This window comes from Choloepus didactylus, chromosome 17 (genome assembly GCF_015220235.1).
Source record: "Choloepus didactylus isolate mChoDid1 chromosome 17, mChoDid1.pri, whole genome shotgun sequence".
Classification (NCBI taxonomy): domain Eukaryota; kingdom Metazoa; phylum Chordata; class Mammalia; order Pilosa; family Megalonychidae; genus Choloepus; species Choloepus didactylus.
The window spans coordinates 40,715,711-40,739,651 of NC_051323.1; the positions used below are offsets into that span (position 1 = coordinate 40,715,711).

Genomic DNA, 23,941 nt, shown 5'->3' on the forward strand with positions numbered 1-23,941 from the left:
GGCTATATCCATCTTAAAAACATGAGGGAAATGAGGGAGTTGTTCTGCTACATGTGACAGAGTAAAACAATATAAAGAACATGTAGTCTTGATAACACTAGTTGTGAGTTAATAAATATTTTTTATTATTTACCCCGGGTAAATAATACATTTCTATTTTTTATTTATTATAGCTAAATCATCTCGACTGACATGCCTAACCTACCATTGAATCAATTGCTCTCCGATCTGACAAATTTGGAAAAATACTGTTTTTTAGATCAATTATCTCCTTTGCCATTGCTTCTATTTGACGAATCAGTCCCACTCCCAAGAATTTATTTTAATGAAATAGCTGGACATGTGCAGAAAAATATACATGAAGGTGTTCATTTCAGAATTATCTGTAATAGTGAAACATTAGAATCATATTAAAAGTTTATCAATCCAAAGGTATTAAGTAAATTTTTCATCCACACATTAGAAAATAAAACCATTAAAATGATATTTATGCATATCCATTGATGTAGAAAAATATCCATGGCTTACTACTGAATGTAAAAAAGCAGAATTTAAAACAGTAAAATAAATCTCATGGATTCAGTTATTTAATACATATGCATATGAAAATAACACAAAGTTCAGTGACCACTAGCATTTATTAAATATCTGCTCAGGGCCAGGTACTGTGATAAGCCATACCACAATCAAATAATGTAGATACTATTATTATCCTCATTTTATACATGAGAAAGCTGAAAATCAAAGAATAAGTAATTTAGCCACCCAGCCATTAAGTGAGATCAAGGTCCAAACACACATTTATATAATATTATCATATTATATTACATTATTTTATATGTATTAGATATTATGTATCATATCTATTATATTATATCATATTGTATTAAAGGCTTCTGGAATAATGTGCTGTAAAACTAAAATAATAATATAATAGTAAGATTATTTTTTATAATCACATCCTTCTGTTCTATTGAATTTTCCATAGCAAACATGTATTGTCTTAAAAAAGTAAAGGACATAAGTACATAATCTATACATGTATAAATTGTAATAAACATGCACCAGAAAGTGAATATCTTGTCCCTTGTTGCGCAGGTGTCAGTAGGAGTGATTCTGGTTCCAGATATGCCACTTGTCTCTATAACCTTAGTAAATCATTGACCACTTCATTTCCTCCTATACAAAGTATGTATAATTCTACTTAACTTCCCTCCTTCAAAGAGTTGCTGTAAATATTTAATGAGATAGTGGGCAAGAAAGATCTTAGGAAGTTTAGAAATATGATAAAAATCTGAGAGAATTATTTTTTCAAAAAATTGTATCCATCTTTGAAGCATTTTAAGTGTGCATTATGGTTTTAAAAACTGAGTATCTGGAACTTCACAATATAGCTTATGTCCTTGTTTCTTCATCTAGATAATATTGACTTCATAAGTTATTGACCTCATAGGTTACTGGAGGAAGTATGTTGATACAACACAATTCTGACCCAAGGTAGGACTCATACAGATGTGTGTGTGTGTAGTTCAGATTAAACTCCCAGTGGAAGCTAAGCTTCCTTTTGGAATTCTCCTCTTATATAAGCTCACATTTAGCTGAAAGGAACAATTAGAGGAACAATAAATGTGCAGTGTTTCCCTAAGGAAAAAGAAATCCACATTTAAGAGCTTTCAACACAGACTCTAAAATGCTATCTAGTTTGTCAAAGGGGATATATTTATTAGCATAATAAAAGAGTACCAGGAAATTGCATAACAGTAACTAATTGTATGCCTTTCCTTCCTTCTTGGAAATAAAAGTGTCACTAAAGTTCATGAACACACATGAGACATTTTCAGCCTGTTGTTATTAAGTTTACTTTTTCACTACTCCTGTATTGTCAATCTGCAAAGAAATTGTCTTCCAAAGAGGAGAAAGCTCAATGTGGTGGAGTGGGCTAATTTTCTGGAATTCCCTGGCTCCTGGAGCAATCATGTGATCTGCTGAGTATTCTCCTCCATCCTCTGTACATTTTTTGCTTTTGAATCAACAATGTTCAGCTGGAAAATAGACAAAGGAATCCTCTGGAAAGAATCTAAATCTAATAGTTGTTCATTATAAAAACACTAAATGATTTCTTCCTTATTACAGTCATCCTCATAAATAAGAGCATTTATTTATGCATTTTTATAATGAGCTTACTGATAGAGACTGTTTCATTATATCTTCTTTTCCCTGGCCTCCCTGGCTCTTAATTTGTAAGGGTGCTGCTAGAGTGGGCATAGGGCTAGGGGAAGCTATGGGCAAGATGATCCCCAAGCAGTGGCTCATTCTCTGAACATTCCCGACACCTTTCCTGCCATTCGTATCTCCTTTTCTCGTGTCCCATGTCCCCAAGAATCAGCTCTTTGCTACCTGACAAACAGATGATCTGATAAACTAAGCTCTGATAGTGAACTAATTAATGGTTGTTAACTGGTAAAGTTACTCTTTCCAGGGAATTTCAAAATTCTATGCTATAAATTCACTATAATGGGAATTTCAAGTGCCTTTAGCAGAGCTGTAATGGAGGATTATTGGGGAACTGATGAACAAAAGACTTCTTCCCACCTTTCTTAACATTCTGATGGATACAAATTAAAAATCTCCCTCCAGGAAACTGTGGTGTAAGGTAGCAGTTAAAGGCATCCTGGAGAATTGGAGACACTAACAATTGCAAAGGCAAGGAGCTCCAACAAATAAAACATTACCAGATATCAAAATGGTTAGAGCCAGATTGCAAAATGTTGAGTTAAACATGATATCCCTGGGGTATGGTTAAGGGTGAAGTTCCCGAATATTCTCATCTAGCACAGGAGAGAATTCAGATGCAACAATGGAAAGGAGGTATTTATTTAGGCTGGGATGATGTGGGCATTCCAGACACAATAGGTGGCCTGGGCAGCGGCCCAGAAGAAATGGAATGAAGATAATTTTAAGGTGCAGATATGGACTAAATTGATAAGAGTACAGGAAAGAAAGGAAAGTTGGAAAAGAACATTTGGAATAGATATGTTAATAGAAACGCTGAATAAGATAGTTAAATTGAATTGAATTTGGGGCCTGGGCTCCAGTGTTCAGTGAGTTGGGTAGCTACATTTCTTAAGGCCCACAAACTTCTGATGTGAGCAAAGTTAATTTTTTTGGCCTCAGTCTTCTCTTTTTTGGTTTTGCTTCAATCTCCTTTTTTTTTTTTTTTTTAGTTTTATTGAGAAATATTCACATATAATACAATCATCCATGGTGTACAATCAACTATACACAGTACCATCTTATAGTTGTGCATTCATCACCCCAATCTATTTTTGAACATTTTCCTTATACTAGAAAGAATCAGAATCATAACAAAAAATAAAAATAAAAAACAAAAAAAACCCACCCAGATCACCCCCTACCACCACCATCCCACCCTATTTTTCATTTAGGTTTTGTCCCCATTTTTCTACTCATCCATCCATACACTGGATAAAGGGAGTGTGATCCACAGGGTTTTCACAATCACACTGTCACCCATTGTAAGCTACACTGTTATCCAATCATCTTTAAGAGTCAAGGCTACTGGGTTGGAGTTTGGTAGTTTCAGGTATTTACTTCTAGCTATTCCAGTATATTAAAACCTAAAAAGTGTTATCTATATAGTGCATAAGAATGTACACCAGAGTGACTTCTCGACTCCGTTTGAAATCTCTCAGCCACTGAAGCTCCATTTCATTTCATTTTGCATCCCCCTTTTGGTCAAGAAGATGTTCTCAATCCCATGATGCTGGGTCCAGATGCATCCCCGGGAGTCAAATACTCTGTTGCCAGGGAGATTTACACCCCTGGGAGTCAGGTCTCACGTAGGGGGGGAGGGCAGCAAGGTTACTCCCAAGGTGGCTTAATTAGAGAGGTCCACATCTGAGGAACAAAGAGGTACTCAGGGGGAGACTCTTAGGCACAGTTACAAGCAGGGTTAGCCTCTCCTTGCAGCAACAAGCTTCATAGGGGCCAGCCCCAAGACAGAGGGCTCAGTACATCAAGCCATCAGTCCCCAGTGTTTGTGAAAACATCAGCAACAATCCAGGTGAGGAAGTCCAACACCTCTGCATTCTCCCCCAGCTCTTCAGGGGTCCCCCTGAATATATATTTTTATTCTCCACCCAATTTACTTTAGGATGTGTTGCTATTTCATTCTAATCTATACAGACCTACCATAACTCACTTCCTATTCAAAGTTCCATGTAATTGCAGTGTTTGAACAAACTGAGTGTAGAAGATATATTGTTTAGAAAATATAGATATTACACCACATAAACATCTCTTCCCTTGGTCTCACATGGAAGTTGAAGTTTGAACACAGTCAGTTTCAACCTTTACTCTTTGGCCCAATTTGCTCTAGTCTTAACCAGATCTCCTTTATCCATATCTCTAGTTGAAGTCTGGGCTCTGTTTCAGCTTTTCTTCTCTCTCTCTTTTTTTTTTTTTTTTTTAACAGTTGCTGTATGCTTAAATACTGATATTCATATCTGCTGAGCTCTAGCTCTGAGTTTCAGGTGTAACACAGAAATCCATGTTCTAGAGATCAATCATGTTATACATTAAGGGATCAACATCTCAGAGTTTGGAAATAGCCATTACAATTCAGAAATAGATTTCACTGCTGTAAGAGCTTACAATCTAGGGACTATTACAATAATCATTTCCCTGTTAGGCTGTGCTCTAAGATTTAATTCTGAGTTTACACATTGTACTTAGTCCATATTGGTGAGGTATTATAGTGTTTGCCTTGGTTTCTGGTGTACTTCACTCAACATGCTGTCTACAGGATCCATTCACCTCGTGGCGTGTCTCAGAGCTTCACTCCTTCTCATAGTTGCTCAGTATTCCATTGTATGCATACACCACAGTTCACCATTCTGTTCCTCAGTCTGTGTACCCTTAGGCCACTTCCACCCATTGCAAATCATGAACACTGCCTCCACAAACACAAGTGTGCAAATGTCCACCCATGTCTCCACTCCCAGATCCTCCAAATACACACCCCACAATGAGGTCACAGGACCCCATGGCCCCACATACTCAGCTTTGTGTGGAGCCACCACAGTGACCTCCAGAAAGGCTGCACCATTCTGCCTCCTCATCAACAGTAAATAGGTACATCTCTCTGTCCATATTTTCTCCAGCACTTTTACCTGTATTTATATTTTTTCCTACAATTTTATAGAGATATATTCACATAACATACCACCATCCACAGTGTACAATCAGTTGTTCACAGCATCATCACATAGTTGTTCATTTGTCACCACAGTCAGCACTTGAACATATTGATTATTATGAAAAAGTGTTTTTTTGTTTTTATGTGTTTTTTTTTTTTGGTGAATAATAAAAAAGATAATAAAAAGAAGAATAAAAGTGTCATACAATACAATATAATAGTAAAGACAAAAAACAATACCACTACCAAGAATCCCATATCCCTCCCTTATATCCCCCTCTCATACACATTTAACTTTGGTATATTGCCTTTGTTACATTTAATGGACGCATACTGGAATGTTACTGTTGACCATAGACTCCAGTTTGCTTTGATTATGTTTTTTCCCAAATACCATCCCTGTTTTTCAACACTCTGGATGGTTGACATTCATTTGTTCTCCCACATGTGAGAACATTTTTATATTTGTACATTTAGCAACAGTCATTGGCCACTCCAGTTTTTGCCAAGTTATACAGTCCCAGTCTTCATCATCTATCTTTACCTCTCGTGTCATACATTCCCCTATCCACCTCTTTCAGCTTTACTCACAGACATCTTTGTTCCATGTACTTACAATATTGTGCTACCATCACACAGTATTATGCTATCCATTTCTGGATCTATGCAGTCATTCCTGCTGAACATTTCTGTAGTCCTTCAGCATCAAATGCCTGATCTCTACCCTCTTTCTATCTCCTGGTAGCCTGTGTTATCAGCTTTTAACTCTCAAAGTTTGCTTGTTAGTGTTATTTCATATTAGTGAGACCATAGAGTATTTGTCCTTTTGTTTCTGGCTAACTTCACTCAACATAATGTCCTCAAGGTTCATCCATGTTATTATATGTTCCATGTCCTTGTTTTGTCTTACAGCTGCATAATATTCCATCATGTGTATATACCACAGTTTGTTTATCCACTTGTCCATTGATGGACATTTGGGGTACCTCCATCTCTTGGCAATTGTGAATAGTACTGCAATAAACATTGTTTTACAAATGTCCGTTTGTGTCTTAGCTTTCAGTTCCTTTGAGTCTATACCTAGCAATGGAATAGCTGGGTCATATGGCAAATCTATAGTTAGCTTCCTGAGGAATCTCCATACTGTCTTCCAGAGTGGTTGCACCATTCTGCATTCCCACCAAGAAATGAATAAGTGTGCCTCTTTCTCCACATCCTCTCCAGCACTTGTCATTTTCTGTTTTTTGGATAATGGCTATTCTGATAGGTGTGAGATGATATCCCATTGTGGTTTTGATTTGCATTTCCCTAATAGCCAGTGAACATTTTTTCATATGTTTTTGAGCCATTTGTATTTCCTCTTTGGAAAAGTGTCTGTCCATGTCTTTTGCCCATTTTTAAATTGGGTTGTCTTTCTGTTGTTGAGTTGTAGGATTGCTTTATATATTCAAAATATTAAACCCTTATCTGATATGTGGTTTCCAAATATTGTCTCCCATTGTGTAAGCTGCCTTTTTACTTTTCTAACAAAGTCCTTTGATGTGCAAAAGTGTTTGATTTTGAGGAGATCCCATTTGTCTATTTGTTCTTTGGTTGCTCGTTCTTTGGGTGTAGGGTCTAGGAAACCACCTCCTATCACAAGATCTTTAAGATAGTGCCCTACATTTTCTTCTAAGAGTCTTATGGTCTTAGTGCTTATGTTTAGGTCTTTGATCCAATTAGAGTTAATTTTTGTATAGGGCGTGAGGTAGGAGTCCTCTTTCATTCTTTTGGAAATGTATATCCAGTTCTCCAAACACCATTTATTGAAGAGGCTGCTCTGTCCCAGTTGATTTGACTTGACTGCCTTATCAAAGATCAGTTGTCCATAGATACGAGAGTCTATTTCTGAACACTCAATTCAATTCCATTGGTCAGTATCTCTGTCCTTATGCCAGTACCATGCTGTTTTGAGCACTGTAGCTTTGTAATATGCTTCAAAGTCAGGTAGTATGAAACCTCCCACATTATTCCTCTTTCTCAAGATATTTTTTGCTATTCGGGGCACCTTACCCTTCCAAATAAATTTGGTTATTGGTTTTTCTATTTCTGCAAAGTAAGTTGTTGGGATTTTAATTGGTATTGCATTGAATCTATAAATCAGTTGAGGTAGAGTTGACATCTTAATTATATTTAGTCTTCCAATCCATGAACATGGTATGTTCTCCCATTTTCTTAGGTCCTGTTTGATTTCTTTTAGCAGTTTCTTGTAATTTTCTTTGTATAGGTCTTTTGTGGCCTTCATTAAGTTTATTCCTAAATACTTGATTCTTTTGGTTGCTATTGTAAATGGATTTTTTTAAAATTTCTTCCTCTTGTTGCACATTACAAGTGTGTAAGAGCACTAAAGATTTTTTGCTTGTTGATCTTGTAGCCTGCCACTTTGCTGTATTCATTGATTAGCTCTAATAGCTTTGCTATAGATTTTTCTGGATTTTCTACATATGGAATCATGTCATCTGCAAACAGTAAAAGTTTTACTTCTTCCTCTCCAATCTGGATGTATTTAATTTCTTTTTCTTGCCTGATTGCTCTAGCTAGAACTTCTAGCACAATGTTGAATAACAATGGCATCAGTGGGCATCCCTGTCTTGTTCCAGATCTTAGAGAGAAAGCTTTCAGTCTCTCCCCATTGAGTACGATCTTAGCTGTGGGTTTTACATCTATTGCCTTTATCATATTGAGAAAATTCCCTTCTGTTCCTATCCTTTGAATTGTTTTCATCAAGAAATGATGTTGAATTTTGTCAAATGCCTTTTCTGCATCGATTGAGATGATCATGTGGTTCTTTTGCTTTGATTTATTGATGTAGTATATTACATTAATTGATTTTCTTGTGTTGAACCAGTCGTGCATACCTGGACTAAACCCCACTTGGTTGTGGTGTATAATTCTTTTAATGAGCTGACGGATTCGATTTGTGAGTATTTTATTGAGGATTTTTGCATGTATACTCATTAAAGAGATTGGTCTATACTTTTCTTTTTTTGTAGTATCTTTGTCTGATTTTGGTATTAGGGTGATGTTGGCTTCATAGATTGAGTTGGGTAGTTTTCCTTCCTCTTCAATTTTTTTTTTTTTTGGAGAGTTTGAGCAGTGTTGGTATTAATTCTTTCTTGAATGCTTGGTAGAATGCACATGTGAAACCATCTGGTCCTGGGCTTTTCTTTTTTTTGGAACTTTATGATGACTGACTCAATCTCTTTACTTGTAATTGGTTTGTTGAGGTCCTCTATTTCTTCTTGGGTCAATGTTGGTTGTTTATGCTTTTCTAGGAAGTTGTCCATTTCATGTAGGTTGTCCAGTTTATTAGCGTATAATTGCTCATAGTATCTTCTCATTATTTCCTTTATTTCTTCAGGGTCAGTAGTTATGTTTTCTTTCCCATTTCTGATTGCATTTATTTGCATCTGCTCTCGCTCTCTCTCTCTTTCTTTCTTTTCTTTTCTTTCTTTTCTTTTTTTTTTTTGTTAGCCCAGCTAGAGGTCCATCAATTTTGTTAATTTTCTTGAAGAACCACCTTCTGGTTTTATTGATTCTCTCTATTGCTTTCCTGTTCTCAGTTTCATTTATTTCTGCTCTGATCTTTGTTATTTCTTTCCTTCTGTTTGCTTTGGGGTTTATTTGCTGTTCTATCTCTAGTTCTTCCAGGTGGATTGTTAATTCCTCAATTTTTGTTCTCTCTTCTCTTTTAATATAGGCATTTAAGGCAGTAAATTTCCCTCTCAGCACTGCCTTTGCTGCATCCCATAAGTTTTGATATGTTGTGTTTTCATCATCATTTGCCTCGAGGTATTTACTAAGTTCCCTTGTCGTTTCTTCCTTTACCCACTGGTTTTCTATGAGGGTGTTGTTTAGTCTCCATATATTTGTGAATTTTTCAATCTTCTTCCTGTTATTTATTTCCAACTTCATTCCATTATGATCTGAGATAATGTTTTTTATAATATCAATATTTTTAAATTTGTTGAGGCTTGCTTTGTGAACCAGCATGTGGTCTATCCTAGAAAATGTTCCATGAGCACTCAAGGAGAATGTGTATCCTGCTGTTGTGGGATGTAGTGTTTTATGTCTGTTAAGTCTAGTTCATTTATCGTATAATTCAACATCTCCATTTCCTTGTTGATCCTCTGTCTAGATGTTCTATCCATTGATGAGAGAGGTGTATTCAAGTCTCCAACTATTATTGTAGAGTTATCTACTTCTCCTTTCAGTGTTCTCAGTGTCTGCCTCATGAATTTTGGGGCACTCTGGCTTGGTGCATAAATGTTTATGATTGTTATGTTTCCTTGATGAATTGACACTTTTATTAATATATAGTGTCCTTCTTTGTCTCTTTTAATTGTTTTACTTTTGAAGTCTACTTTGTCTGATATTAATATAGCTATCCCACTTTTTCTGGTTGCTGTTTGCATAAAATATCTTTTTTCCAACCTTTCACTTTCAGCCTATTTTTGTCCTTGTGACTAAGGTGAGTTTCTTGTAGACAGCATATAGATGGGTCCTGTTTTTTAATCCATTCTGCCAGTCTGTGTCTTTTTATTGGGAAGTTTAAGCCATTAACATTTAGTGTTATTACTGTAAAGGTAGTACTTTCTTCTATCATTTTGTCTTTTGGGTTTTGTATGTCATGTCTTATTTTTTTCTCTCTCTATTTTTACCCTTCCTGATAATCTTCATTTCTACACTCTTCTCCAAACCTCTTTCTCCTGTCTTTTCCTATCAGCCTGTAGCACTCCCTTTAGTATTTCTTGTAGTGCTGGTCTCGTATTCACGAACTCTCTCATTGTCTGTTTGTCTGAAAATATTTTAATCTCTCCCTCATTTTTGAAGGACAGTTTTGCTGGATATAGAATTCTTGGTTGGCAGTTCTTCTCTTTCAGTATCTTAAATATATCATACCACTCTTCTCGCCTCCATGGTTCCTTTGGAGGAATTTGTGCATAGTCTTATTGAGCTTCCCTTATATGTGATGGGTTGCTTTTCTCTTGCTGCTTTCAGAATTCTCTCTTTGTCTTTGATGTTGGACAATCTGATCAGTAAATGTCTTGGAGTATGTCTATTGGAGTCTATTCTGTTAGGGGTATGCTGTACTTCTTGAATCTCTAATTTTCTGTCTTTCATAAGAGTTGGGAAATTTTCAGTGATTATTTCTTCTATTATTCTTTCTGTCCCTTCTGCCCTCTCTTCTCCCTCTGGGACACCCATAACACATATGTTTGTGCATTTCATGTTGTCACTCAGCTCCCTAAGACCCTACTCATATTTTTCCATTCTTTTCCTCATCTGTTCTTTCATGTGTGTGAATTCAGATGTCTGATCTTCCAATTCACTGATCCTTTCTTCTGCCTGTTCAAATCTACTGTTGTATCCCTCCATTGTCTTTTTCATCTCCTCCATTATGCCCTTCATTTCCATAAGTTCTGTCATTTATTTTTTCAAGTTTATGAATTCTTCCTTATGGTCATCCAGTGTCCTTCTTATATCCTTTATCTCTTTTGCTATGTCTTCCCTCAGTTCATTGTCCTGATTTTTTAATTGATTTAGATTTGTTTGAACATCTCCAATTAGTTCTTCCTTCAGTGCATTGAATTGATTTAGCAATATTTGCTTCAATTTCTGTATCTCAGTTGAGCTATTAGTTTGTTCCTTTGGCTGATCCATATTTTCAAGTTTCCTAGTATGACTCATTATCTTAAGCTGTCCAGGCATCTGACTTTCTTTATTAGTTTATTCTAGAGCTTGTTTTCACTCTTTTACTTAGGATTTTCTTGTTGGTTGGCTTTGTTCTCTAACCTTTGGTGTTTAGTTCAGCTTATTCTAAAACTTTAACTTAGATTCTGTTTAGTTGATCAGAGTTTTTCACCTCTTGTTTTTTTGTTTCTTGCCCTGCCTCTATGAAGCCTTTTTGTGTGATGATCTCCTCACATATTGTCAGTCCCAGTCAGATTTTCCTAGTCCAGAGAGGCCCAGGTCTCGGGAGGAAGGTATGGAGTTTCCTTGATAATGAGGCCCTCCTGTGAGGCCTTTAGACTCTGTGCTTCTCCTATGCTGTCCATCAGGTGGCTCTTGCTAGCCCGCAGTTCCCTCACCAGTGTAAGAAGGCAGGGAGCCTTTAGTTCTCCAGGTGACCCTAACCCAGTCCGGGATGTGGCTGACTGAAGCTAGTTAATGAATTCCAAACCTTGGAATCTGAGCTCCCAAAAGGGCTGGGGAGTTATGGTGTTCAGTGAATTTTCTCCACAACTAGTCTTATTGCTTTGTCTCGCAGAGCTATCTTAGCTCTGCTCTTGCCTGGGCCCAAATTACAAGTCTTTGAGCCTTTCTGTAGCGGGCTTCTTAAAGTAATTGTTTTAGAAAAAGAGAAAAAAATTAAAAAAAAAAAAAAGGAAGGGCCCAGTATGGACTGTTTACAGTCTTTGCAGATCTAATGGGCTACTGAAATGCTGAAAGTCCAGGAGTTGAGGGTGATTAAGGAGCAATCAAGAACGCAGAGAAGCTGGCTTTTCAAGACAAATGCTCTCCCTCCCTGGATTTGCATATGTATCTGATTCTGTTTGAGCCCTGACCTTCTCCATATTATGTTCACCTGACTCCAAAAAGTCTCTGTTTTTATTTTGTTTTCTATTCTTTTGCTGTTTCGCTAGCCCTATCTCCTCTCTGCTGGGCTGACTGCTCCGATTTTCTGGTGTCTGCTCTCAGTTTTTCTATGGTTGCAGTTTTGTTCTCCCTCCTGGTTCTGAGCAGGGACAGCCCCTCCTCCCTTGGGATTGTGCCTGGCAGGGAGGGGTGTGGGCCCCCTGGGCGCGAGAACTTACAGATTTCGCTGATCTCAGCTGTTCCACATGTTCGCAAGTGTTGTATGAAGTTTATCCAACCCCAAATTCCTCTGTGATGTAGGGTCCATGCAGTTCCTGGCTTTCTACCAACTGCCCCGGAGGCTTAACTACAACCTAGACCTCACCACTCTGCCATCTTGCCAATGATCAGTCAATCTTCTTTTGCTTCTTTTCTTCCCTCAAGCAAAAAGTGATACCTAGAAAGATGCTACTCAAAGAACTCACCATAAAGTAAAAGTTTCCATTAAGGATAAGTGTGTTGCCCTTCCAAAACGATTTTGCATTTGAGCAAGGAATGACACCTTACTTGAATTTCTGTTTATTGAATTCCATTCATGTATGTTTACATAAGGGAGAGCATCTCCACATTATTCAGATTAAACTGTGTACCCTGCCATGCATCTGACTGTCCTCTGGGGTAGACTTGAGCTACCTCTAAGGTGGGTGTGCCGGTTTGAATGTATTATGTCCCCCAAATGCCATTATCTTTGATGCAATCTTGTGGGGCAGACATTTTAGTGCTGATTAGATTGGAATTCTTTGAGTGTTTCCATGGAATGTGCCCCACCCAACTGTAGGTGATAACTCTGATTAGGTATTTCCATGGAGGCATGGCCCCACCCATTCAGGGTGAGCCTTGATCAGTGGAGCTATATAAATGAGCTGACAGGCAGAGAGTGCTCAGTGCATCTGAGAGTGAATTTTTGAAGAGGAGCTGAAGACAAGAGGAACACTTTGAAGAAAGCACAAGAGCTGCAGATGAGAGACAGTTTGAAGACGGCCGTTGAAAGCAGACTCTTGCTCCAGAGAAGCTGAGAGAGAACAAACATCCTAAGTGCAACTAAGAGTGACATTTTTGAATAACTGCAGCTTAGAGAGGAACATCCTGGGAGAAAGCCATTTTGAAACCAGAACTTTGGAGCAGATGCCAGCCATGTGCCTTCCTAGCTAACAGGGGATTTCCGGATGCCATTGGCCATCCTCCAGTGAAGGTACCCGATTGCTGATGTGTCACCTGGACACTTTATGGCCTTAAGAGTGACTGTGTAACCAAATAAACCCCCTTTTATAAAAGCCAATCCATCTCTGGTATTTTGCATTCTGGCAGCATTAGCAAACTAGAACAGTGGGTTAGTTTTCATGATGCTAAGTACTTTGCATACTCAGATATGAGGCCTGATCAGAACTCTTCCTGTTCTGTAGTGGGTAAGGACATTTCACAGGTCATCTAATACAAAAAGCAGTCACCTAAGGGTTTTTCCTTGCTGACCATGGCTAGTATATGCTAAAAGGCTGGAGGGGTGAGTACAGAGTGGTACACTGATGATATTCTCAAATAGGCCAAAGGTTGAAAGGCTAGTCCTAGGAATTCTGAGGTTTAGAGATCTATGCAGATTTTCTGGAGTTTCTCTTCTAGGTTCTAATTTCTATCCTACATTTTGCTCAATGGAAGGAATCCTAAATCTTCTTTTCTGGGTTCCCAATTGGCACCTTTGCAAGTTTATGTCTATCTACATTCCCTTGTTTGGTCTGATTTTTTAAAAGTACACAGAAGCCTCATTATTGACCCAATCCCCTTTTCAGCACAAGGCTTTGAAGCCAGTACTGCTTTCTTTGAGTCTCCCTCCCTTGAATTAAAAAAAAAAAAAAAAAAAAAGAATCCAGTTTCTTGTTGACCTGAGTCTGACTTTTGAAAAGTTAATACTAGCCAAAACTGTGAGGATTTGTTCTGGGCTCCACCTCTTAGCAATGACCCATCATGGAAGAGAAATGTGTCATCTTCCCTGAAGGAAGTGAGGATATTTCATCTACATTAAAGGAGGCATGTTATGGTCAGAGCATCCCTTATAATATTAGGAAGCATGTCAAGTGTAAGAGGAAATAAAAACCAATGGAAATAACTGCAGAGAGACAAATTTCAGTTCAGTATAAAGCTAATTGTCTAAAATAATTGTCCACGTTCTCCTAGGTGGTATAAACTTCCTCAAGAAGTAGGCAGCTCCTGTCACTGGAAAAGTTTGAATTATTGCAAACTGGCTTCAAGCACCACATAGGACTAGTAAAAGATTTTTAAGATCCCATTGAACATATAAATTTTATCTTTAGTGCTCTTTCCAATTTCTCATCCCCATGCACTTTATCTTTCTTTTCCATCAGGTGTTTCTTTTGCCTCCTAAACTTTTGTTCTCCAAGTCATTGTAATGTAATCTGGAAACACATAAGGAATAAGTGACTTAATATTTTACCTTTCTTAGGGATGTTCATAAGAAAGATGATTTGCTAAGAGTGAAAATAAGATATCAAGGTAAATATAGTAAGAGGAAAGTTTTTAAAAGGGGTATTCCGGTGTTCCAGTTTCTTCTAAATAGAAAACACAATTGTGATTGCTTACTTTGTGCAAATATGAAACTAAACCTTACATAATGTGGCTAAATTCCTACTAAACTAACAGACATTTACTCTCTACAAAACATTTTTAAAACATTAATTTAATATCAAACACATTATTTCTAGTTCAACAATATTAAAAATAGATGAGATTATCAGAACAATGGTGGACATATGTGGATGGCAGTATAATGTAGGAAAGTATGTGAACTAAAAACTGAGACAAATTTGGTCTTAATTCTGGCTTTCACACTAATAGCTTGTGCTGCTTTAGGCAAGTTACTTGACTTCTCTGGGACTCCGTTTTCCAATCTTTACAAGGAAAATGTTGAAATAAACATGAGCATCCCTTCCACTCTAAATCCTATGTTCTAAGAATACCCTTGGCCAGAAGTTAAGAAAGCTCCTTTGTCCTGAAATACTAGCCGGTTGTGGCCACCAACAGAACTATCTTGCTCTGTTGGAAATACATTCCCTCAGAACCAGGTCAAATAGACTTGATGTTCATATACGTGTGAAATCTTTTCTTCTAAGGCAGCATAACAGAGAGGTGTACCAAAGTGATTTACAAATTAATCCTCAGAAATAAAGGTCTCAGCCCATATATTTTCATCTGCTCCTTGGAACCATCCCAAAGCTAATTGACCCAGCCACCAGGAACAGCCACCAGCCTCCCTGGCCAAGATTCTGCCATCAGTGCACTGTTGATGCTGAGAGTTCAGCATCTGCTCGTAAAAACCCAGGACATTGGTCACTTTTTGATCCCTGCCCTGGCAGCATACCTTTTTATTTGCCTTCATTTAAATCTTAAAACAACATGGCAACCTGCTGACTGTCTTAACATATCCTACCTATTATAGAGGTTTTAATCCCAAACTCATTCATGAAGTATTTGCTCCATGAAACAAAACAAATTAAAAGCAACAACTAGGCATAAAGAAAAGAGTGTTACTGAGCCAGTACGCCAAGCACAATGCACTTGCAATGACTATAGATTCCTTCTCCTCTTTGCCATGGATTTATCATGTAATGGTAAAGGGAAGTAAAGTAAAGAAAGAAATCAGTTTTAAAGATTACCTTGAGGTGTAGAGTGTCACTTAAGTCAAAATATTAGAGCAGATGTTTGCAAACATTTTCTATAGAGTGCCAATTAGTAAATATTTCTGTTTTTGTGGGCCATGTAGTCTCTTTCATGAGTACTCAACTCTGCCATTGTGATGTGAAACATCCATAGAAAATACATGTAGTGGCTGTGTTCCAATAAAACTTTATTTTCAAAGACAGGCAGTATGCCATATTTGACACTGGGACTGTAGTGTGCTGACCCCTGTATTAGAATATACCTCTTTAAGTATACACTATATATGAGTAGAGTTGGAGTAAGGCAGTATTTGATTTACTAAACAAGATATATAGAGAGAAACAGTTGATTTATCCAAGCCAGTTCCATAATACTTTCATTAGCAAGTCCACTGTTTGCAAACAACTTCTGTCTCCAGAAATTAAGTGATGTCTCAAGCAAATCTATCAAATCATGGAACCTAAATAAAACTGATCGTGGGTTTAAAAGAAAACCAAGGAAATTGATATTCTCCACATAGTCAAAAGTTCTGTAAAATTTAGTATTTGAAACTTCAAGTTATATGATGGAATTCATAAAATCATCCCACATTACGTTTAAGAATGTTGTTTATTATAACATAAGGCCACTGTTTCAGCTTCTTGGATACTAAAAGAAATAGTGCACAATGGGTTGTATTAAACAATGGGATTTATTGCCTCATGGGTTTGAGACTAGAGAAATCCAAAATTGAGGGATCAGTAAGGCAATGCTTTTCCCCAGGAGACTGTGGCTTTCTGAGACTGACCCTTGGTCCTTGGTCCTTTCACGTCACATGGCAATCCACATGTTAATGTCTTCTCCTTTCTCTTCGGTTCAGTCCCATTGACCTCTGGCTGTTCCCCCTGGCTCCTCCTTTCTCGTCCATGTTTTATATCCAATTTCCTTTGTTTATAAGGACTTCAGCCATATTAGATTAAGGCCCACACTCATTCAGTTTGGGCACACCTTAACTAATAACATCTTCAAAGGTCCTTTTTACAAATGGGTTCACACACAGAAGACCAGGGGTTAGGATCTAACATGTCTTTTGTAGGAGACGTGATTCAATCCACCACAGCCACTTTAGCTTCCTTTTCTCTGATGTGCAACACACGATGATAAAGAGTACAAGTACTAAATTAGATCCCCAGAAAGATCTAATTTCTAATACATTCTAATAACTCAGATACCAACGCAGATGAAACATTTGTGAACTTTTTGGTCTATAAGAATGAAATAATGAGGTTTTAAACAAAAGAGAGGCTGATTCCAAGATGAAAGAGACAAACCAAAATGGTGGAAAGAGAGAGATGAGACTGAACTGAATAGTAAGGAGAATACAAAAAGAAATTCAGAGAGTAGAGTGCTACACCAAGATATATTATGCACTAAGGATTCATTGTGTTAAGTTGCTTTTTTCATTTTTAAGCAGATGAAGATTCCCATGGTAAGATATTTTTAGTTGCTGAGAATCAAATGCCTTGGGTTTCTATTTGGGCATGACACATCTTCTCAGGATCTCAGTATTTTCTCTCCTTCTAATGAAAACATCATATTTTCAAGATCTGACTCACAGAGACCTTTGGAGCTTTCTCATGAGGGTGAATATTTCCCAAATGATTGATAAGACTGAAATAACTGATGACCTAACCAGCAATATTTCCCACTCAGTATAGACTTGAAGGCTATGTGTAGGATTAAAAATTCTACTATCAAGTGTTTTTTGTAGCTTTTTTCTCACCTTATGACTTCTACTAATAGAGAAGTGGCTCACTGATGATTGCTGTATGCCAGGATAATTAGTGTGCCACTTTAGTTTCCCAAAAGGCCTTGGTGATTCCACTCTATCATTTAAAGCTGCATTTAGTAAAGTGTCAGTATCATTTACTTAAGGGAAGAGATGCATAGTTGATTGTTTACAGCTGCATAAAAAAAATCCTACATAAGCAGACTGAAATCTTACTCCATTCTATGGATGCTGAATGGGGGAAATTTGGGGCAAATCACTGAATTCTTCAGTATATTAATATCTTTTCCTATAAAAGAAAGAAATGTTAATCCCCTTAAATAAATTATGGCTTCAGAATAATACATAGATTCTTTGAATGCTTTCAAAAGTACAAGGTCCACATAAATATTTTTATAATTGTCTTTGGTAATTTTGATAAAGAAAATGAAGATTATGATAAAAATATATACTAAAATATATAACAAAATTTTTAAAATTTCATTTTCTATTTGTCTTAACCAGGGTTCCCCCAAAGAGCAGAGCTTGAGACAAGAATTTGAGTTTATTTGGGAATGTGATTCTTGGGAAGAGGAGGGAAAGCTAAGCAAGAGGGCATTCTTAGATTAGTCACCACTAAGGGCAACTGGTGCTCAATTCTGCTGGAACCTTCTGAGAGCTGTGTAGAAGGTGCCTCAGTATGGTTTATCTCAGGATTGGAAGAGAACATTTATCCACTGGCTTCTGACTCCCATTGGTTCCAGTTTCCCTGGTGGGGTATTGACTCCCTACAGTTTGGTTGTGCATGTGTGAGTGCTCAAGATTCGTTAAGGCTCCCTCTTTCAGCATCAGAGAAGCCCCAGGAAGGAAGGCCTGTTGCTGAGGCAGGCTGGTGCCTATTCCACCTGCCTGCAGACGGCTGCCCCAGGACCTGCTGACATGAAAGATGGGCTGAGAGCTTGTGAACTGGCCCACAAGAGAAATCACATACACTCTTTGATAGTAGTATTACATATTACAATTGTACTTTTGAAGTTATTCAGTAACTCATTAAAGAAATGCAATCCCCTCCAAAAGCTTAACCTAACATTTTCCTCTATTTTAATAGGCCTTCATTCAAAATACTGAAATGCAGATTCTTGAATTTTGACATATTTGGCTGGAGGAAGAGGCATGCCCTAACATGGACTTTAAGAAAAGGTAAGAAAACAAAGGTAATATTCTTAGATAATAGTAGATGATTTTTTATAAAAGCCCAAGTTGAGCATAAAATAATTATTATGTTAAGATGATGACATACATAAGAATTTAAACATTGAAATAAAATATTGAACTTTTGACCATCAAAGGTCAATACTTAAATAAGTATGGCAAATACATTCTTATATTTAAAAATATACAATGATGCCAAAAGTTCTACATGTGGTATAATCATCCATGGTAGTCTACCAAAAATGAATTAAGAATATCAAAGATAATTCAATTTTAAATAAGAGAAATAGCTTCCCCCCCTTTTGAGAATGAAACTATGAAATTTTTAATTAGGAGAAGTTAAGCAGTTTTGTTTATTTGGAGATATAGAAGCAGTCCTGTATACAAATTGGTGAATGGATTAAAACAGTGGCTCCAACCCTGCTGGTCATTTGCAATGTTCCCTTATCTATGTTCCTTGCTTCTTGCCCTATATTGTAGGTACTGGGAAACTAAAATTTCCAGGTTCACTTGCCAACCAATGTCTGGATACATCAATCAATGGGAGACTGGCAAGAGATTGGAGGATGGGGGAGGACGTGTCACAGGGAATTACTTCCCCTCTGTGGTGCATGGTTCCAGTTCCCTCTTGGTGACTCCCATCCTAGGCTCTAATTCTCCCTATTCCCCTGCCATTCCTAATTCCTGGATTACTTCACCTTCCCATTCTTGGCTTTCAGTTTTCCCAGCACCCTTATAAATTAATTCCCCTTATTAAATTCCCTCTATTGTTCGACCTGGAATGTATGGGCTCCATTCCTCTTACTAGACACTTTTGAGATAGTATCCTGTCTCCTTCATTGCAATAAAACACTAATAGTATACGTCGCAACCTTCTTAGTAAGGATGACCCAGTTTGTCAGTAAATTTCAGATGAGTTTCAGTGTGAGGCTGAAGGAGACAATACAATCCTAGGCATAATAGAAGAATTTGTGGGGGTGGGTGGGGGTGTTTGTTTCCTAGCTCCTAAAACAAACATATAATGGTTTGGCTTAACACCACGAATTTACTGGCTCACTGTTTCAGAGCCTAGAAGGTTTGCTTCCTCCTGAGGCTGGGTATCTTCTGGCTGACTGGCAATCTCTGGGGTTGGCTTTTTCTCACATGGCAATGCACATGGTGGCATCTTCTCCTTTCTTTTCAGGGTTCTGTTGACTTCCAGCTTCTGACTGCTCCCTTTGGCTTTTCCTCCATTGTCCAATTTCCTTTATTTATAAGGACTTCAGTCATATTGGGTTAAGACCCAACTCTCCATTCACTTTGGGCACATTCTAACTAATAACATCTTCAAAGGTCCTATATGCAAATGGGTTTACATACAGAGGACCAGGGGTTGGGAGCTGAACATGTCTTTTGTGGGACACATGATTCAATAACCAACAAGGTGGGGGGAATGTGTATTTTTTTTTTTTTTTTTGTCTTAGGATGATGCTTTATCATACTCTAAATCACAATGAACAGACTTGATCAGAAAGATTTTAAATGGGAACAGGATGAAAAATAAAACAGCACGTATACCATACTTCAAATTCCTCTAACCACATACCAACACCAAATGATTCTTTCTGCCTACTTTTACCTTGAAATTTCTTGTGTTCTCCATTAATAAAGAACTCTTAAGATGATTTAAGGAAGTTTAGATGGTAGGTGGTAAAATATATTCATCTTATAATATTTTGATACTGAGGGCATTTTCAGTTTCTCTAGTAGTGTTTAAGCATGGTCACAACAACTGCAAAACTGTCAAAAAAATAACCAATTGAGGAATTTATAAACAGTCAAGGGACTAGTTGAACACAATGTAAGTACTTTCTTGATGAAACACAGGGCCTGTACTCTCAAATTTCTTTTTATAATATTGTAGTTTTTAAAGTATGAAATAAGTTTGTGCTAATTCCATCATAACATCACTGCATTTTAATTACCTGTTTATCAGCCTCCCATTAGACATGGAGCTTCTTGAGTGCTGGGACCGTCATGTTCACTTTGCCCTGAGAAACGCCTGGTACACATAGGTACCACATTATTAGCTACATGACTGATGAATAATATTTCTATTCAAATGGTATAAGTATACTTATTCATAAATAGTAATATCCTAAAATAGTCTGTAATCTGATTTAAGATTCTCAAATTTAAATTATAAGAAGGCTTCATGCTAAACCATTTCTTAGAATTATAGCTTTGAGGCATTTTATTATAAAAAGTTGGTAATCATATACATTAACATGAACTTAAAATTTTTATCATACATTTACTTCATTTTTTAGCTTGACCTTCTAGTAAATCTTTAGCTTCATTGATTTTGGCTGCTAAATAAGGAGATCCTCCCTTGTCTGGGTGATTTAAGAGCATAATTCGTCGATGAGCATCTTATTTTTCCTTTATTCGCAGTTGGGTTTACACCTAGTATTAATGCTGCTTCCCATTTTGTCATTTTGGGCTCAAACCCACCTCTGTAATAGCCACCACTGAAGGCAGATTTTGGAAGACTTTGAAAAACTTGTTTCGCTTGAGGTTCCACATGCTTCATGGCTTGCAAAACATAACAGCCTGCAAATCCTGCAGCTGCAATGGTTAGTCCAACTGCTACCACTGTACTGGCCATGGCTCCGGCTCGGCTCCCCTGCCTCCAACGGGAGCGCCGTTCATCCCAGCCCAGAGGCCGCGGCCACCAACCCACGTCTCTACCAGAAAGCGACGTGCAGCTACAAACTGTCCAAGCCTCGGCAAGCCTGGAACAACGTCAGTGACAGCCGCCGGAATGTGTATTTTTAAAAAATAACACTCAAGCAATTCAGATACTAATTGGGAAATGCCTCCCATTCCTGTGGATGGCATGCTTTGAATTAGTTGATATCTTAGGCTCCTTCTAGATATTTCAATCTGCAGTTATAATGCCTCCTGCCTCTATGAGGATCCTCTAATTTTGGCAAGCAACTGTGTTTCTACTTTCTCCCTGAGAGAAAACAATAAAAGCATATGCAAGAAATCCATATATACGGGAATTTGGTGCATCTCTGGGATTGGAAAGTTTGAATTATCTAACACTATTTTCAGATGCTTTCAATTGAGTGAGAAAATTCACCTGTTGACCAAAATGAAGAATCAATATAGTCCTTCTGCCTTAGGCTATAAAGAAGACAAGGACATGTGGAATCCTGATGGTGAATTGGAGGCCTGAGGAGAAGCCTAGGACTTGACTCTGAGTTAGCACAATCAAGGAAATCTGACTTGAGCTAGCACACATTTACAGTTCGAAGAAGATGGCTGCCTCTTAGAGAGTGAATCAAGGTTTCCATAACCCCAAAACATCTGGTGGGGAGGGGAGTGAGTAGAGATCATATGGATGTTGGTTCTTGGCATCAAAAAGACACACTTGTTACCAAAGTGTCATAGAAAAATGATGCATAAGATGGCAATGATTTTTTTTCTTACCAAGTAAAAGTAAGAGGAGGGCAAATAAAATAAGGCTCTAGAAACTAATTGTATTTGATTTCAAATTCCACCATTTCCTAGTAGTGTGTAAACTTAGGTAACTTATATAACTTCTCTAAGCCTCAGTTTGCACATCTATTAAATGAAATAATAATAATAGTTCCTATTCACAATTTGTGAGAGTTAAAAGAAATAGTCTATATAAATCAGCACATATGCGCTCAATAAAAGTTAATTTGGGGCATTATTCTTAGCATTATGATGTTTCCACAGAATCTCCCTGAATATAATAGAGGGAAAAACTAAGCTATTAGAAAGAATCCTTATCTGCTGAGCTTTCTCATCTGCTCGGCCTCTGTGCTTAACCTGAGATCAGGGTCCTCAGGAAGGAGGCGCGCCGCCGGTGCACTGACTTCCCCAGACTCCACTCTGCTCATATTGTGGTCCATTTCATCTAGCCACATGTCTTCCTGTTGGCCTGATATGCCACGATAGTAACATCTGTGCTGCCTGCTGCAGACTTCACCTTGGGGAAATCTTCACCGCTACAGGAAAACAGGCTTTACCTTGCAGAGTTCTTTGGCTGTGTTTGGCAAAACAAACGAGTTCTTCCAGATGGGTTAGCAGAGCATTTCAGCATTGATTCTATCTTGGCTGTTCTCCAGGAATCTCTGCTGGGAGACTGCAAGGGAACGGGTTCAGAAAAATCTGACCTCCCTAACCTGCCCATACTCCATGTTTGGTCCAGGGCATATGTTCTTCCTCTTTCACAAACTGCATTTCAGCAACGCATCCCGACCTGGTATCATGGCCTGTTTGAAAAAGAGAGATAAAGAACACAAAAGAAACAAAATCTGCTTTGTCAGATAAAATCCCTTTATGATATAAAAGATCATTTAATATATTTACTATTACTGGTAGGAAATTGATGCTGGGATCTTTTTTTTTAATAATGCAGTTTAGTTTTTCAAACCATAAGAACTGTGCAAGTTCATTTTACTAACATGGACAATGTTAGCTAGAGCAGAAAGTTATCAGAAATAAATAACACAAGGCCCCCAGTCAAATTATTGTCAGTTATTAAAAACCACTGTCAGGAAATGGCCATATCTTTCTGAATATCAGGATTCTGGCTCCTCTTTCTGCCACAAATGTTTAGCGTAGGGTTAAGTTTGGGTTTAGATAAAATAAGACACAATGTTTTCCTACTCCTTGTGGCACGATGTTGCTACATGGTTGTTTTCCCCTTTCTTCTGTATGGAATGGATGATAGCTGTGTGAGTTTAGCCAGGTCTTAGGCTTATAGCATCCTGAAGATAGAAGTGCAGAAATGCACCTGTGATGGATAATGTTATATGTCAACTTGGCTAGGTCATAGTACCCTGTCATTTAATCAAACACTAATAGATAAGATTAACATCTACAATGAGGATATCTCTGATTGGTTTTGTTTCTTTATAGCCTAAGCCAGAAGGACTATATTGATTCTTCATTTTGGATAATGATAGATATCCCTTATCTTTGAATACCATTGCAGATAAACATAAAAAGCTATAAGGTCTGACAGTATCAAGTGATCCAAAAGTTCTAGAACAAAGAATCTTTCTGGATGCATCACACTAAGAATTACAATAGATCATTATGATTAAATCTGAAGTTAAGACCACATTTATATTAGGTAATAATTACTAATATTTAAGAATCAGTGGGAATTTTATCAAATTATACAGGAGGGGTTTTCTTTGTAAATGTATTTTTTTAAAAGTTTATTCAGTATGTTAGGAAGTAGTATGTATGAGTAAACCTTCTAATAAAAAGCTACTTCTTAAATTAAGAATAGAAGTTGATTAGTCATTCTAATCATGATTTTAGTTAAACATACTGTGCCAGTTTGGATGTAGTAGGTCCCCAAAACACCATGTTCTTTGATTCAGTCTTAT

At 37.4% G+C, this 23,941-nt stretch overlaps 1 pseudogene; it reads right to left on the minus strand.

Annotated features, from left to right (window-relative positions):
- Window positions 1-20,733: 20,733 nt before the first annotated feature.
- Window positions 20,734-21,311, minus strand: LOC119512648 (annotated as a pseudogene).
- Between the last annotated feature and the right edge of the window lie 2,630 nt (window positions 21,312-23,941).